This window comes from Hemiscyllium ocellatum, chromosome 12 (assembly GCF_020745735.1).
Source record: "Hemiscyllium ocellatum isolate sHemOce1 chromosome 12, sHemOce1.pat.X.cur, whole genome shotgun sequence".
Lineage (NCBI taxonomy): Eukaryota > Metazoa > Chordata > Chondrichthyes > Orectolobiformes > Hemiscylliidae > Hemiscyllium > Hemiscyllium ocellatum.
Window position 1 is genome coordinate 81,328,858 of NC_083412.1, and position 16,925 is coordinate 81,345,782.

General features: G+C 39.9%; 1 long non-coding RNA gene across 1 annotated transcript in view; it reads right to left on the minus strand.

Moving 5' to 3' along the window:
* LOC132820882 (uncharacterized) overlaps window positions 1-14,579 on the minus strand; it is a 32,911-nt gene extending 18,332 nt beyond the window's left edge. The window contains exon 1 of the long non-coding RNA XR_009645253.1: window positions 14,549-14,579. This is a non-coding gene — a long non-coding RNA (uncharacterized LOC132820882). The remainder of the gene's footprint in view (window positions 1-14,548) is intronic.
* Between the last annotated feature and the right edge of the window lie 2,346 nt (window positions 14,580-16,925).

The window sequence follows — 16,925 nt, forward strand, 5'->3', positions numbered from 1 at the left end:
GGCAATAACAGCAAAAAATTTATAACATACAAGAAATTTATTACTTAGTTAACTTTTATTTCAACTTGGCATAGTTCCTACTTCAAGATAGTGTGAGTGAATAGTAGGATCTGCCTATGACCCACAAAATTACCCCCATCCTTCATGTTCCCTTTTGTGTTGCTGTCCCAGTATCCTCTCTGACATTTCTAACTCCCCTGCCATGCTTACATAACTATGAATGCCCCATCTTACCCCCAGAGTCTGTTCCCTAGGAAATTATCATGCCCAGGTTGGCCCTCCTCATGTAGAAGTCAAAGTCATTGTGCACTATTTGAATTCCAACTTCTGAACTTCTAGTCCCTCCCCATTCACTGTGAGGTCCCACCCTACTATTGGCAATGACCATTCCCTCAGTAGCCCAATACAGTGAAGCTCCTTCCCACAATGAAATTTCCCACTTTCCCAAAAACTCCATGGACTGCTTCCTGTCAAGTTCCTCAAGCATTACTGATCAAACCTCCAGAACTGACCATTTTGCATGTCCATCCAGGTCTGACTGGGCCAGACAGCGCACCTCACCATGGCCCACGCCATGGGCTGGGGGCTGCATAGCATCCTGGCTGCAATCCAAGTACTATTTGCACTTGACCTGCAAAGTAAACCATGGCCCAGTTCCCAGACTCCAAAGACACTGATTCCCAGATTCAAATAGGATCAAATGCTAAATGACCATGGCCAACTCACTGTAGTATTGGAAATCAAGAACTAACCAGCAGTTCTGGGTGTCATTAAATTGGTCCCAATCTCTCAATTATCTTAGATTTAATAGTAACTATTTGTTTGCCCAGGATTATTTATAATGGTTTCCTTGATAAACTGCTTCTTTATGATATTTTCTAATGTGTGAGCCCTTCACTCTCAATATCATTTGAGCTCCTCTCATTTCAATCTCTACCTTTCCATGTTTCTCTATTCTTAATGGAACTGACAGTAATTTTACCCCAACCATATTCCAAATGTTCCCCAAGCAGAGTTGGCATCCTTTCTTTCCACCACTAGGAAGAAGCAATTTCTGCTATGTTTAAATTGCAGTATTCCTCCACAACGCATTCACAATATGGGCTATACAGTGCAAAGGGAAAATCTTCTTCTATAGAAGAAGGAAAGGAAAGTAATTTGTGCTCTCTTGTTATAATATCAGTGCATCCCTGCTGTAATATAGAAAATATGTGTAGTATAATGTAAAATTAAAATGTTAATAAAGATAATATAAATGAAGAATTAGGGATTTTCCTGACCCACTGGAATGTCTCCATTAAAGATTCCACAAGACACGTAAATTTTATTTGTATGTTGAGGGGAGGGATTGCTTATTGAAGAGATTTGCACCTGACAACCTTGGAAACAGAGCATCAATGGCAATGTAGGTAGGCAAGTGCTGAAGTGTGCTGCCGGGAGCTGGCAGGTGGGACTAGATTGGGTTGGGATATCTGGTCAGCATGGATGGGTTGGACCGAAGGGTCTGTTTCCATGCTGTACATCTCTATGATTCTATGACTATGACTCTAGCACTCTGTCTAGTTGTGTTAGATGGTGTTAGGCTATCTAGCCCTCACCTTTTATACATGCATGGTCTATATATCTTCAATGTCAACTCATGCCCTCTCAAAAATCTCACTCATGCTCCCTTATATTGCCCATGCCTCCAAACTACCCCCATGGCCCCTTACATTGTTCATGCCAACTAAATTGCCCATAGTGTTAGGTGTATTAGTCAGAGGGAGATGGGTCTGGGTGGATTACTCTTCGGAGGGTCGGTGTGGACTGGTTTGGCTGAAGTGCCTGTTTCCACACTGTAGGAAATCTTAAAATCTTAAGACATCATTGACATCAGCGTAGCAAAGAAGGCGAGAGAAATGTATTGAAGACTTGAGAGAAATACAGTGCCAAAGAACTGTGTTCAGAATGATGCACATCATATTGTAAGTAAAGAGTTTACAGCATTACTGAGAGTGTGAGAGACTTATCCAAAGTTAAGGATGATCTAGGGTGCAAAGATACCCAGAGATGTAGCATCTAGCCAGACAACACAGCTTTTAAGATGAAGTACAGACATTCCACATCCAAGAGATCTCACAGTTGAAAGGCTCTGTGAAGGGACAACCAGACAGTCTTGAGTCTATGTGAGAAGCACAATGCACTGACACTGCTGCAGCAATCACTAGCATGTTTACCACAGAATTCTCTCAGAAAAACATAGAATTCAATTTTACACTTTACTGGATTCTAAAAACAACCATGTCATAGTGAACAAACTATCTATTCCAGTATGTGTTGGGGAATTATTGCTGAATAAATATTGGCAAAAAGATCAGTGACAGTTTTATTGCTCTTCTTGAAAAGAGTGTCATGTCACTGGAGAGATGAGACCTCAGTTTAATGCCTTATCCTAAAGATGGCACTGCTGACAATGCAGAAATCCACTACACTGCAGTGTGAGCCCACACTTTATGATGGAGGGCAACATAACCCTCAACATTCTTACTCAAAGGTAAAAAGCACGACCAACTGAGCCTTAGCAATCATACGAAAGGCTGTGTATTTAATTCTGTACAGTTTTAAAATAACAAGCTCCAAAAAGGCAGTAGTTTTACAGCTCAAGTTTTAAGCAAAGGTCAGATAATAAAGTCATTAAGTGACTATGCCACACAGGCTCATTTTGTAAATTGGAAGGAAGCAGGGGCTTTATTTAAGGTACAAACTAAATTATATATCTTTATGGTATTAGTACTTACAAAAAAACCCTGCCAACAAATAAACAAAAGTTCCTTGGATATTTTGTAATAATTAAGAGGAGGCGATGGCTCACTGATATTATCACTGGATTGTTCATCCAGAGATCTAGGTAATGTTTCGGGGCAAAAAGTGAGGTCTGCAGATGCTGGAGATCAGAGCTGAAAATGTGTTAATGGTTAAAGCACAGCAGGTTAGGCAGCATCCAAGGAACAGGAAATTCGACGTTTCGGGCCAGAGCCCTTCATCAGGATTCTCTGGCCTGAAACGTCGAATTCCCTGTTCCTTGGATGCTGCCTAACCTGCTGTGCTTTAACCAGCAACATATTTTCAGCAATGTTTCGGGGCCCCAGGTTTGAATTCCACCATGGCTGATGGCAAAACTTGAATTCAATAAAAGTCTGGAATTAAGAGTCTAATGATGACCATGAATCGACTATTAGGAAAAACCCATCTGGTTCACTAATGTCCTTTCGGAAAGGAAACTGCCATTCTTATCTGCTCTGGCCTACATGTAACACCAGATCCACGATCCTTAACTATCCTCTGGGATGGGCAATAAATGCTGGCCCAGCCAGTGACATCCTCATCCCGTGAATGAATGTTAAAAAATCCTACTATAAACTGTCTTTAATCTGGACAGCTGAGAGATCTGATTTCTGAAGCTCTTGTATCGATCATTACGAGGGAATTCTCCTGTCACATTTAGCTCCAGCAGGAAACAGGTTTCCCCCATCTACATATAGCAACACATCTGGCGAGATTAGCAAATGAAAAACATTTGTTTCATCCAACAATCCATCAGACTCTATAGCGAGCAAACATTACAATTGTTTCCTTGTAATCCATTCACCTGATTTCAACTACCAAGGCAACTGGCTCAAATTGGGGATTTTCCTGACTCACTGGAATGGCTCCATTAAAGATTCGACAGGGCATGTAAATTTTATTTGTATGCTGGGGTGGGGTGGGAGGGGAGGGGGAAACGGGGTTGCTTATGGAAGATATTTGCGCCTGACAACCTTGGAAACAGAGCATCAATGGCAATGTAGGTAGGCAAGTGCTGAGGTGTGCTGGTTGAAAGGCCCACCTCAGTTCTCTAGCACTTTGTCCATTTGTGTTAAATGATGTTAGGCTATCTAATCCTCACCCTTTATACATGCATGGTCTATATACCTTCAACGTCAACTCATGCCCTCTCAAAAATTCCACTTATGCTCCCTTATATTACCGGTGCCTCCAAACTACCCCCATGGCCCCTTACATTGTTCATGCCAACTTAATGACAACTCATATCCATTCTATATCTATTCACACATATAGTAATATTGGCAAATGCAAAACTGCTGAGCAAAAAAAAACCTAACACTATAGAGGTATAAATTAAATAAACCCATAGAGTATCAATAACGCAAGCTTCAAACACTTCACCCCTAATATTGTCAAAATAACCATTGAGACTTTGACAAAAGAGATCACAAATCAAATGACTTATAATTACTGAAAGATATCAATCAAGCAAAGTCAAAAATGCATCTCCTGCTGAGCTAATAATTTTAAAGGTCTGGCCTCAAGGTCAACCAGCTGCAAGAACTCATTCAAAATAAATGATTAAAATAGGCAAAGGACTATTATATAAATATGATAATTTCACCAAATGTAATTACATCTAATTTTCCAGCTGGTAGAGCAGGACTTATTATTCTGTCCAGAGTATTCAGCTGGATTTTGTGCTAACATTTAAGCAAAATAACTTGGCACTGACTTTGAAGAAAACTGCTGATAACAATTTAACAATCTCTTTTGCACTGAGCTGCCCTTTCTGGATGCCAGATTGAATCTGACGCCAATTCTGAGGGATCTCTAATCATTCAGAAACAATAATGTCAACAAGTATAACAGCCAGTCACATTGAAGTATTCACATAGATAGCAAACCACACACTGATTCCTTCACATTTAGTTTATAAATTTTACAAATGACCAAATAAACTTTTCAGACATGTACAAATGTTTAAGTTTTAAGTTAGCATTTCATTAAAATATTTTTACAATGTATAGTTTTAAACGTATTACATGATTTCTTTTATAATAGAAAAAAATTGTTATTCAATAAATAAAATATTTAGACTTTAAGGTCCATGATTCTGTTTAGCTGTAATAATGAACTGAATATGGTGTTTAAAATCCCAGTACACCTTAAACAATAAAGTTTACACTTTACATGCGTTTTTAAAGTGAGATGAAGAGAATAAGAGTGGAAGTTTTTAATTAGTTCAATGTTTCCAATTGACAGCAGTCTAGGTGACTGAAGCAGTATAGAATCATTGACAGCAGCCTCTGGACTTCCAATTTACTCTACATATGACTGGACTCCTGAAATTGCTGTCCATGTGAATGAACTAATGACAATGAATACTGACCCACTCACCACCATTACCACTACAAAATCCAGGTCAATTACTCCTAACCATTCCAGTTAAGTAAAATGCTTGAAATTATTCACAATTCTGCCACTGCGGTCTGCAGTGTTTCATTTGACAAAGTAAATCACACACCATATATTTGGGAGCTTTGATAACAAGTACTGTATGAGAAGTAGAGTAACAGATGTCCCTGTTCTTGAAACATTCCAAAATCTTACACCTGCTCTTTCCTTAATTCTAAATGCATCAACATCATTCCTTTCTTTGGAGGTGGGATGTGATTTTTGTCCACAGCATAGTTAACAAGGGAAATTTAAATTTTGTTAGCCTGAGTTTATTGATGCAATGGTGTTGCAAAGTGGAGAAATAGCTGTCTATACAATTTAGAGAACTCATTGTCAACATCTATTTTTATGGATCAGACCAAACCCCCCACAAATATATCAAGAAGGTGGCCCCAGACTCCAACCTTTATCCTATTTAAAGGCAAGTGTAAGGTGCTATGTTCCAGATGTAATTTGATTGATTACACTGCTCAGCTTTAAGGAAAACACACTTTATTCTGACCCTATATTTAAACAACAAATAAAAGAAAGAAGAATCGGAATAACTTAACCCAATTGGAAAACTTAACAAAATAATGTATTATTTAACTACTGAACAGCAACTTTTCCAATATAGTAACATCTCAAAAACACATCCTTGGCAAAAGCAAAGTCAGTAAAAAAGATTGTCACATGCCATTCTGGCAGAGAGAAAACCTAAGCTTTTTAGCTGTAGCAGAGAAAGAGAAAGAGAAAGAGAAAGAGAGACAGTTTTCACAGTCAACTCCCAAACCACAACAACTGCTAAAATCTAAACTAAAACCCTGGGTCTGTGCGAGCATGACTCCACCCATTCATGCCACTTCTATTGTTCCAAGTTTAAAAAAAACTAAGGCCCTACAAGTTGTTTACTTTGGTGGACTGGAACAAACCATCTTTCACCTCTGTCTCAAGCTCTCTTCATTAAAAAAAGTGCAAAATGCACCTGTTAAAGTCACAGCATTGTCACACCATCAAGTTTACAGGAACATTGAAAAGTATTGTTCTTGAGGATCACCTGCCCTGAAACTCCATCTGTAACTTGGTGTCACATTGCGTTTGAAGAACTTTAGGAGAGTTTACTATGGTTAAAGGCATTAAATAAATGCAAGTTGTTGACCTCTGTAAGTTGATTTGCTGTCTTATATGTGAGAATCTAGATCTATGCAAGCTTTTTAATTGTCAAGTATCTCTCCCACTAAGATAATCCCTGCCTTCATTTTTAAACCACAAATTGAGCTTTTCCACAAGTCAGTGAGCAGAAATAGGAACCTGGCTGATGTTTCCCCTCCCTGGCCCACAGATGCTGAAGCTAATTGTGGCATATCTATTGCCAGCTTGACTGTAATCAAGCAGTTCTGCAGAATTCAAGACTCGGACCTGGGGCATGTCAGCATTCAGTTTCAGATTTGCTTCATCAACTAAAAGGAAAGAATTAATTATTTAATTACAACTTAACCATGATCATTAGATACTATTGAAGTTTTATGTATCCTTTGTCAAAACTACAATGCTATACACAACTTGCATTGAAAGATGTATGGTATATTCTAATATATTAAGCTAAGCTTCTTTCAATTGCTTACAGATGGAAGCCCACAGATTGTGCAATAAAAGAATTTCCAGATGTCAATTCTAAGTCCCAGATGTTCTTGAATATCGGTTGGTGGTGTGACCATATCTGTTAAGGCATAAGAAATTTCACATTCTCACATGTGGGAATAGAGAGGGAAGTAGAATAAATGGCAGAACTCTTAGAAGCATCACATACAGGGGGATCTAGGCATATAGGTCCATAGTTCCCTTGAAGTGGCAATGTAAGTAGATAAGGTGGTGTATAAAGCATATGGCATGCTTATCTTCATCAGTGGGGTATAGAATATAAACTAAAGAATGTTTTTCAAGGAATCTCAGCTCTTGCAGTTGTCCAACAGTAATGAGCTTCTTGCAAGGGAGGAGAATGAAGAAACAGACCATAACCCCATGGTACAGGGAGCCATTCAAGTGGTGTGAGAAAATAGGAATGCAGTAATGTTAGGGAATGATGTAATTAGGGGATGGATGCTGTTCTCTGCATTCATGAGGGGGAGTTCTGAAGGCTACATTACCAAACTGATGCCAATGTTAAAAGGCTCATGACTGGAGAGGAACTTGATGAGGGAGGGAAAGAATCCAGTTGTCGACCTTTGCTTTGTTACTAACAACATTGATAGGTCGAGAAAAGAATTCTGTTGAAAGATTTTGAACAGTTAGGAGCAAAATGCAAAAGCAGACCCTCTGAGATAACAATCTTGGGATTACTATCTGAGCCAATGACAAATGACATCGGGTAAATAAAGTCAAGGTGTTAAATGTGTGGCTCAAAGGTTAGTGTGAGAGGAATGAGTTTCAGTTCATGGGACACAGGCACTAGTACTGGATAAAAGGGAGCTGCTCTGATGGGATGGATTTGACTTGAATTGTACTGGGACCACTGTGAATCAATATGGCTCTCGACAAGGCTTTAACTTAAATTGAACAGGGAGTGGGTTTGGGAGAGGAGAAACATACACTTACAAAGCAAACGTATATGGCAGCATTGCAGGGCAGGTAGGTAATGTTGCTCAGAGTGGGACAGCAAGTGATAACATATACAAACATTTAAAAAAAGCAGAAAATAGGGAAAAGGGGGGTTAAAATGGCACAAACATAAAAGTAAAATGAATGGCCCTTTACTTAATGGATGCCATATTTGGAACAAAACAAATTAATGACACAAGTAGAAGTTAATGGATATGATTTTATTGCCATTACAGAGGCATGGTTACAAGGAGATCAAAGCTGGGAACCAAATACACACAGATATGAGACATTTTGAAAAGATAGGCAGAATGGAAGGTGAGGTGGGATAGCTCTGTTAGTGTGTGATGGAATAAGTACAATAGCAAGAAATGGTCTTGCATTGGAAAAGGTAATCCTTATGATGGAGATAATAAATAACACTGTGAGAGTAGTTGGGAGTCCCAAAGGATTGCAACACCCTCTTCCCCACGGTGAGCCTGTTCAAGATCCACATGACTAAGGTGCACCAAAGCAAGAACATCCGAATAAAATGTTCATGCTGCAACGAAGCAGGAGAGTACCACACAATCTCCTGCAATTACTCCAAATGCAAAGGTAAGAAACTCTCTCCAACAGGGCACTTCGCATGTAGCGCGTGTGACCTATGGTTTACAACTCAGGCGGGACTTTGTCAACACGAGAGGCATTAGCATCCTATTCTATGGAATGAAAAATGCCTCAAAATTGCATTCAAAGTCAAGGGCAAACCAGGGACAAGTGATTGCGTATGGTCACAGAAGGAGGTAGCACACCTGAGGGAATTAGAAGTGGAATTTGCAGGATGCAAATTCATTAATAAATTCTTAATCCTTAAACTGAAAGTACCCAGGAAAATCTCAGAGAAATGCAGATGCCTTGTAGACATCCCGATGGAGGTCCAAACCCTGAATGAGTTGAGCATAACTAACGACTCGCACAAATCGGAGGCGGAGAGTGACTGGGAAATTTCCGATGATCCAAACCCACGCTAGAGAGCCAGCCGCACAACACCAGCCTCAATTCCGGAGCATAGGGACATAGGTGGACGTAACACAAGCTGAGGAGCTCTTGAGCGCGTGGAATGACCCGGATACTCTTGCCCTAGAGGTTGGACTGATGGAAAGTATTAACGACCTATTAGTAGGGAGAGACAGAAAAAATGAAGTAAGCCTGTTGTGGAAATTAAATGGATTTGACTCAACTATTAGCAAGAGCAACCAAAAAGCTTTATTAATTTTTTTTAACCTCTGCATTGCAGAGGGACCACATGCACTTGACAAAAATGCCTTGTGCAAGGGCCCTGAGCATAATTCAGATATTCGCCTTATACTGTTTCATATCACACTCTCAAGGACAAAGACTATGAAGATTTGAGTTGTTATTCTTTTGTTGTGGACATACTGTTCCTATATTTTTCCCTTGTTGAATGTTTACAAAGTTCCGCAGAGATTTGCTGTCCCTCGACTGCAGCCTTCAGCAAAGTGTCAGAAAGTTTTAAATTTAGTAAAGCATTGTCTTTCAGATTTCAGAGTAAATGGATTTCAGAGAAAATGTTAATTTTGTTAATTTTCCATTACAAGCCTCAAAAAGACCAGGCTAAAAAATACAAAAAGACCGGTAATAATACCGGGGCAAAGAAAAGATGGGCAGCACATAGAGTGCTGTTTAGAGTGACACAGCAGCTCTACAAAACCAACCAGCGCCAACTAGCTCGCGAGATCATGGGAGCGCCAACTCATCTGCGTGTCCTGTCTCAAAAGAGAAACTGGAGACATGTTTCTGAGAGAAACTGTCGATACCAAACCATAAATCAAATATCAGTAAGTATGCCCCATATACTGGGAACGTAGATGACGGCTCCTTGATGAAACCCATAGAGGTAGAAGAGGTCAAGGCGGCCATCAAGGGGATAGACAAGCACATTGCCGCTGGACCAGATGGCCTGAAACTGAGCAAGTACGATCAATTCACGAGGAGGAGGAAACTCGTCTACCCTGGCTCTTCTCCCTATGGCTCAAATCAAACATGATACCTGAATGACTGAAAAAGAGTCGAATGGTCTTGATTCCTAAGTGTGAGGACCGCCTGAAAAACCTCGACAACTGGCAGCCGATAACTATTGGTTCGATGTTGCTATGACTGTTCACGAAAATAATGACAAAACGACTCAATGAAACAGTCGAAATTAACACAGGCAAAAGCGTTTTTAGATGTGATGAAAACATTGTCATCCTTGAGAACATCATTAAGGGAGCAAAGCATAATCGCAAGGACCTTGCAGTTGTCTTTGTTGATCTGGTGAAAGCATTCGACTCGATTGGCCACAAGCTAATACTGAAAACTTTACAAAGAGCACAACTTCCCAAAGTCTTTGTAGGTCTGATCAAGGATCTCTACACTGGCAACACAACCGGGATGGAAGGGAACGGTAACTATACCACCCCAATAAACATTGAGAGGGGCGTAAAGCAGGGCGACCCACTCTCACCAATATTATTTAACATTGCTCTGGATCCTCTCTGGAGAAGGCCAACTCAGGGGTTGCCATGCCTCCGGGCGGCAGAAGAGTCAACAGTTCGACTTTGGCCTTCGCGGATGACATAGCCGTTCTGAGTGACTCTCACACCGGAATGGCGAGGAATCTGAAGCTGCTCCAGTCATATTGTGACCATACAGGTCTCAGTATTAACATCGCAAAGACTAAGGGCTTCCACTTTACATTTAAGAGGAAGGCCTTCCTATACAACCACTCCGTTAACTGGAAGCCGTGAACAAATCCATAGCTTATATACCCACAGGCAATACAGAGAAATACCTGGGTGCCCGTATTAATCCGTAGGCAAGATTGTCAGAAGGAGAATGGGAGGAGAGGCTTAAGACCTGGGTTAAAGGAATACAGGCAGCATCTCTCTGACCAAGGCAACGCCTAGAAATCCTAAAAACACCATTCCCTTTGATCCTATCCATAGCAGCTCAATGCACACTTATAAAACTGGACCAGATCATCCATAACGCCACAAAAGAATTCCTCCACCTTCCACCTCATACTGCTGATGGAGTCCTGTATGCCAGCAACAGGAACGGTGATCTCGGCATCCCAAAACTGGAGGCGCAAATTCCATCCGCAATTGTTCACAAATGGGAGGAACTTGAGATGTCCAGTGATGTGATAATTCAGGCCTCCTTTCAGTATAAAGGAGAATACAACACACACACTATTGCGGGACTGCACAAGCTCAAAGTCCTTAAAGAAATTAAAGATTTCCTACACAGCTGCCAAGATGGCAGCGAAGGGGAAATGGACCCAATGACCCACATCCAGGCCATTATGCCAGCACTCCAAAAGGCAGACGCCGGGCAACAGAAACCACTCAACAGGTATGCAGGATGGTGAGAATGGGAATTTGAAAAGTGGCGAAAGCTGGCATGTTAAGGGGCAGGCATCCAGTATTTCAGGGATGACAGGATCTCTAACTCGTGGTTGAAGTCAGCAATCCGACAGAAATCCTCACAGTTTACAAACAGCTTGCTCTTGCAGTGTAATCTGTACCCAACAAGAGCTATCCTATCAAGGGGAAGACCGAATAGAAACAAAACTTGCCAAAGGTGTGAGATGGCAGTTGAGACCGTCTCACACATCTCAGGATGCTGGCAAAAACGCTCAGATAAAATGCCATAATAAGGTCGCAGACTAGCTGCAAAAGCATGTCAGTAAATATGGCTGGACATCATACATTGAACCCAGGTTATTTGCAAAAGACAGCTCACTGTGAAAACCCAATCTCATATTCAAGAAAGATCAAAAGATAGCGGCAGTCGATGTCACAGTGCGGTATGAGAATGACAGCAAAGCAGTGGAAATAGCATGGTGTGAGAAAAGCAAGAAATATAAGTACCTTAATGCCGAGATAACAGTATTGACGGGAGGCTCTGAACCCAAGTACTTTGGCTTCATGATAGGCACATGAGGTGCGTGGCTGGGCCTCACAAATGTCTTTGGCATTGAAAGATTCAAAAGCTTTGCCCTAAACACATCCAGACTCACATTATCACTGACACTCAAAGTATTACAACTCTTCAGTGATAAGTGAGCAAACTACCGTTAACCAGCTCTGGCTGGAGACTAGGACTGGCCAACTGCCACCAAAAAAAAAAATAAATAAAAATAAAAAAAGGGGGGGGGGCCAGTCCAGATACCAAACTGATGGAAGACCACCAATACCCAAGCCTCATATAACACCTGTACCACCCCGGCCTTTGGCCTGTGGTGATGCTAGAGAGTTCAAAATGTTGACGGGTAATGTAAAGACTCGAAAAAGGCACTCTTGTGAGTATTTAAAAATAGCTCTAGTGTAGGATAGAGAAAAAAATTCTGAGAGCACATGAAAAGGCACTATATTAATTATTTAATCTACCTGTAGAGTGGAAAAATTCAATTGACAGAGGTAGCCATAAGGAAGAACTCATAGAATGTATTGTGAATAGTTTCTGAGAACAAAATGTTGTGGATTCAACCAGGGATCAGGCTATTTTCGATCTGGCAATGTGTAGTCAGGCAGGTTCAATAAAATCCCTCAGAATAAAAAGTTCCCCAGGACTGAAATGACCATAATGTGGCAGAATTTACCATTCAGTTTGAGAGTGAGAAAGTCGGGTATGGAGCCAGAGGGTAATTACAACAGAATGAAAGTAATGTTGGCTGGAATGGACTGGGAAAGAAGTTTACTGAAAAAGATAGTGAAAAATAATGGCAGACAAGTTCCAAGTACAGTTTGCATTAATCAAAGAATCATTAATTATACCTTTTACCATTTGTTCTCCCTTTGACCCTATTTTCTACTATTTTTTCAAAGTCATCCTAGGATATTAAGGGAGATAGTTGCTAAGATTGTGGGTGCACTGATAGTAATCTTCTAAGTATCTTTAGATTATAGGAAAGTCTCAGAGGATTGGTAAACAGCCAATGTAACACCCTTATTCCAAAAAAGGAGGGAGTCAAAAACACAGGTAACTATGGGCAGTTAGCCTAACATCTGTCATTGGAAAGTATTAGAGTCTATTACAAAAGATGAAATAGATGAACATTTAGAAATATAAAAATATAAAATATATAATATACTCAAGCAAAGTCAGCATGGTTTCATGTAGAGGGAGGCATGCCTGGAAAATTTCTTGAAATTCTTGAAGGATAAACATGCAGGATAAATTCAGTAAAAGGGAACCAGTAAACAAAAGGTATTTGATGTAAGGCTACTTAACAACTAATACTCCATGGTGTTGGGAGTAATATAGTGGCATGAATTGAGGATTGGGTAATGAGTAGAAGACAGGGACTTGAGGTAAAGGCATGCTCAGGATGGCACCCTGCATCTAATGGTATGCCCCAGGAATCAGTGCTGGTGCCACAGAGATTTACCATATATATTAATGACTTGAATGAGATAAGTGAATGTACTTTCACTGGATTATGCAAATTAGATGGGAAGACGTGATCAGCATGACACAAAGAGTCTACAGAGAGATACAGACAGGTTAGGAAAATGGGCAGAAACTTGGCAATTGTGTATAATGTGGAAAAATGAAAGGTTATGTACATTTGGAAAGAAGAATAAAGGTTAGTCGAATATCATTTAAATTGAGAATGACTGAAGAAAACTGCAGCATAATGAGATTTAGGGGTTCCTATTCATAAGTTACAAAAAGCTAGCCTACATGATCAGCACATAATAGGGAAGGCAAATAAAATATACAGCTTAATTTCAAAGGGAATTAAGTGTAAAAATAGGGAAGTCGTGCTAAAACTATACGAGGCAGTAATCTGATGACATCTGGAATCTTTTGAACAGTTTTGGGCTGCTTATCTGAGTAAGTATGCACTGGCATTGGAGGCAGTCCAGAGAAGGTTCATTAGGTTGATCTCACATATGGAAAGATTTTTCTTTGTGGAGAAGGTGAGTAGTTTGGGGCTGGACTCATTGGAATTAGAAGAATGAGAGGCGACTTTATTGAAACATGAAGGATTCTTAAGGGGCTTGACAGGATAGGTGTGGAAAGGTTGTTTTCCCTTTTGAGAGAGTTTAGGAGCAGAGGGTACAATCTCAGAATAAGAAGTTGCCAATTTAAAAGAGAGATGAGGGGAATTTTGTTTCTTTCAGAGAATAGCGAATCTGTGGAATTCTTTGCTGCAGAGGAGTGTGGAGGTTGGGTCACGTGGTAGGTTCAAGCCTGAGTTAGACAGATATTTAATTGGTAAGTGAATTGCAAAGTGCAAAGTGCAATACAAAATTATTAGATATGCCATGATCTCACTGAATGGCAGAACAGGCTGAATGGCCAACTTCTAGTCTATATTCCTATCTATCTATTTATGTTTCTTCACAGCAAGCAGATTGTCAGTGAATCTCTGCTATACACTTTTTAAGGACTTTATACTTTCGGACAGCTCGAATGCAATATTCTAACTACAATTCATTAACGCTTCATAAAGACTTATTGTAAACTCTCTTTGTTCTGTGCCTCTTATAATTAAAGCTAGAATTCCACCAGGTTTTTTTCTATCAGTTTTACCAAGCTGCAACAGAGGGATTTATTTGCTCAATAGGCGAACTGGTTAGAGCATGGTATAGATTAGCAACAACTTTATAGTTCATATCCTGTATTTGCTGAGCTAGTTCATGGAGCCTACCTTTTGCCTTGCCCCATAGCGATATCATTGGCTGGATGGGTGCAGTTCTAACAATGCCCAAGAAACTTGGCACCATCCAGTACATAGCAGCAGCTTGATTGGAACCACATCCAACAGACACCCACATCCTGGAAATAAATGTTAAAAAAGCAAGCCTTAGACAAGCCAGCAAAAAAATTCCAGGATGAAAAATAATACTTGGAAATTAACCATCTGGTTGTACTGGAGCTCTGTTTTGAAGTACGTGAGATGAGACTGATCAGTATGTGTCATTCGTAAGTTTTATTGGTTTTTGTTTGGTATTGTGGAGACTAAAAAGCAAAATGCGTTCTTAATATCACGTGATTTTTTTCATTTGTCCTTAGCACCACGCCCCTTCCATAAATATACAGTACATGTTTTATTGTCTGGCACCTATGAGACCAGGAGTGTGCAGGAGAATTTCACAGAATCAAGAGGTCTGCTTAATCAAAGTCAAAATAAGAAATATAGAAACGTAATTCAGGGGATATACACATCACTGTTATACCTTATTTACAGCATAAATCATTTAAATAATAATGCAACTTTGCCTTAAATAAAGCCTACTGGCAAAGAGCACCCTCAGCTGACCACTTGGACATCGTAGTAGATCACACTATTTGAGGAGAAATTGACTTGAAATTTAATCAATTAGGAATTCCCTTAGGAAACAGTGACCATAACATGGTAGAATTGATAGGAAGGAACTTGGATTGGGAACAACTATCCTAAGTTTAAATAAAGGCAATTACTAAGAAATGAGGACTTTGGTATCTGGAGTGGACTCAGAAATGAGCTTAGCAGCAAAGACACTTGAGGAAAAATGGCAGATGTTTAAGAAAATAGTTTTTGGCTCTGAGAAAATACATAACTTTGTGAAAAAGAAGAATGCTTGGACAGATACAAGCTAGCTATGATTAACCAGGGATGTCAATTATGATTAACCAGGGAAGTTAAGTATCACATTAAATTGAAGGAAAACAACATGCAATGAGGCAAAGATTAATGGTAAGACAAAGGTTTGTGAGAAGTTTTGTAGCTCGGGTGCTACACACCCACACACGTGGATGACAAGCAACATGAGTTTGACTGGGACAATACTACTATTTTAGGACAAGCCAAACAGAGAACAGCCAGGGAATTCCTAGAGGCAGGGCACTCATCCACAGATTCTATCAACAAACACATCGACCTGGATCCAATATACCGGCCACTGCAGCGAACAGCTGGAACTGACAACCGGAAGCGGCAGAGACAAACCATTGTAAATGCCAGAGGAAACATCACAAAAGCACTTCACAGGAGGCTCCCAAGCACTGAGGATGTCACCTAGACAGGGGACCGAAATGTCTGCAACACAAATTGGCGAACAGAACCACAACAGGTAAGACAGAAGATTGGGAAAGTTCCTAAAACTAACAAAAGAAAACCAAAAAAAAGGGAGAAGGTAAACTTCAAGGATAAACGTGCAAGTAATGGCAAGATGGACAAAATGATCTTTTTTAAACATATAAAAATGGAAGAGAAAGGCCAAAGAGAACTAGCTTGAAAAGTAATAATGGGGATCCAGAAATGACAGAGGAGTCGATTAAATATTTTTCACCAGTCTTCATTGTAGAAGGCATTAATTTCATTCCAAAGTTCCTAAATATTCAATAGGCAAAAGAGCAAAGGAAATGAACACAATAACTATCACTGGAGAAAAAAATGTTAGGAAAACAAATGGGAATAAAGATCACTATAATGGGATGCATCTTTGGACATTAAAAGATGTAGCTACAGATATAGTGGATGCATTGGTAATAATCTTTGATATATTCTGCAAAGGTCCCAGAGGATTGGTAAACTGCAAATGTAACATCTTTATTTAAAAAGGGAAGAAGAACAATAAAGGTAACCATAGGCTCATTAATGTCTGTCATTAGGGAAATATTAGATTCAAATATATGGCCAAGTATTTAGAAAAACATAATAACATCAAGGAGAATCCAACAGGGCTTCACAAGGGGGAAATCATGCGTGATCTGAGGTAACTTTCAAGGAGGTAACAAGCAGGATAAATAAAGGGGAAGCACTGGATGTAACATATTTAGATTTTCAGAAGGCATTTGATAAAATACCACATGTTAGGCTTCTTAATGTTAAAAAGTATTCATGGTGCTGGGCGTAGTATGTTGGCATTGATAGAAGATTAGGATTAGAGGAAAGGTGAGATAAGGAGGACAGTTCAGGATGGCAACCTGTAACTACTGGAGTGCCAGAGGGATCAGTGCTGGGACCACAATTATTTACAATACATATTAATGACTTGGATAAAGAAAATGAATGTACAATAGCCAAGTTTGCAGACAACGCT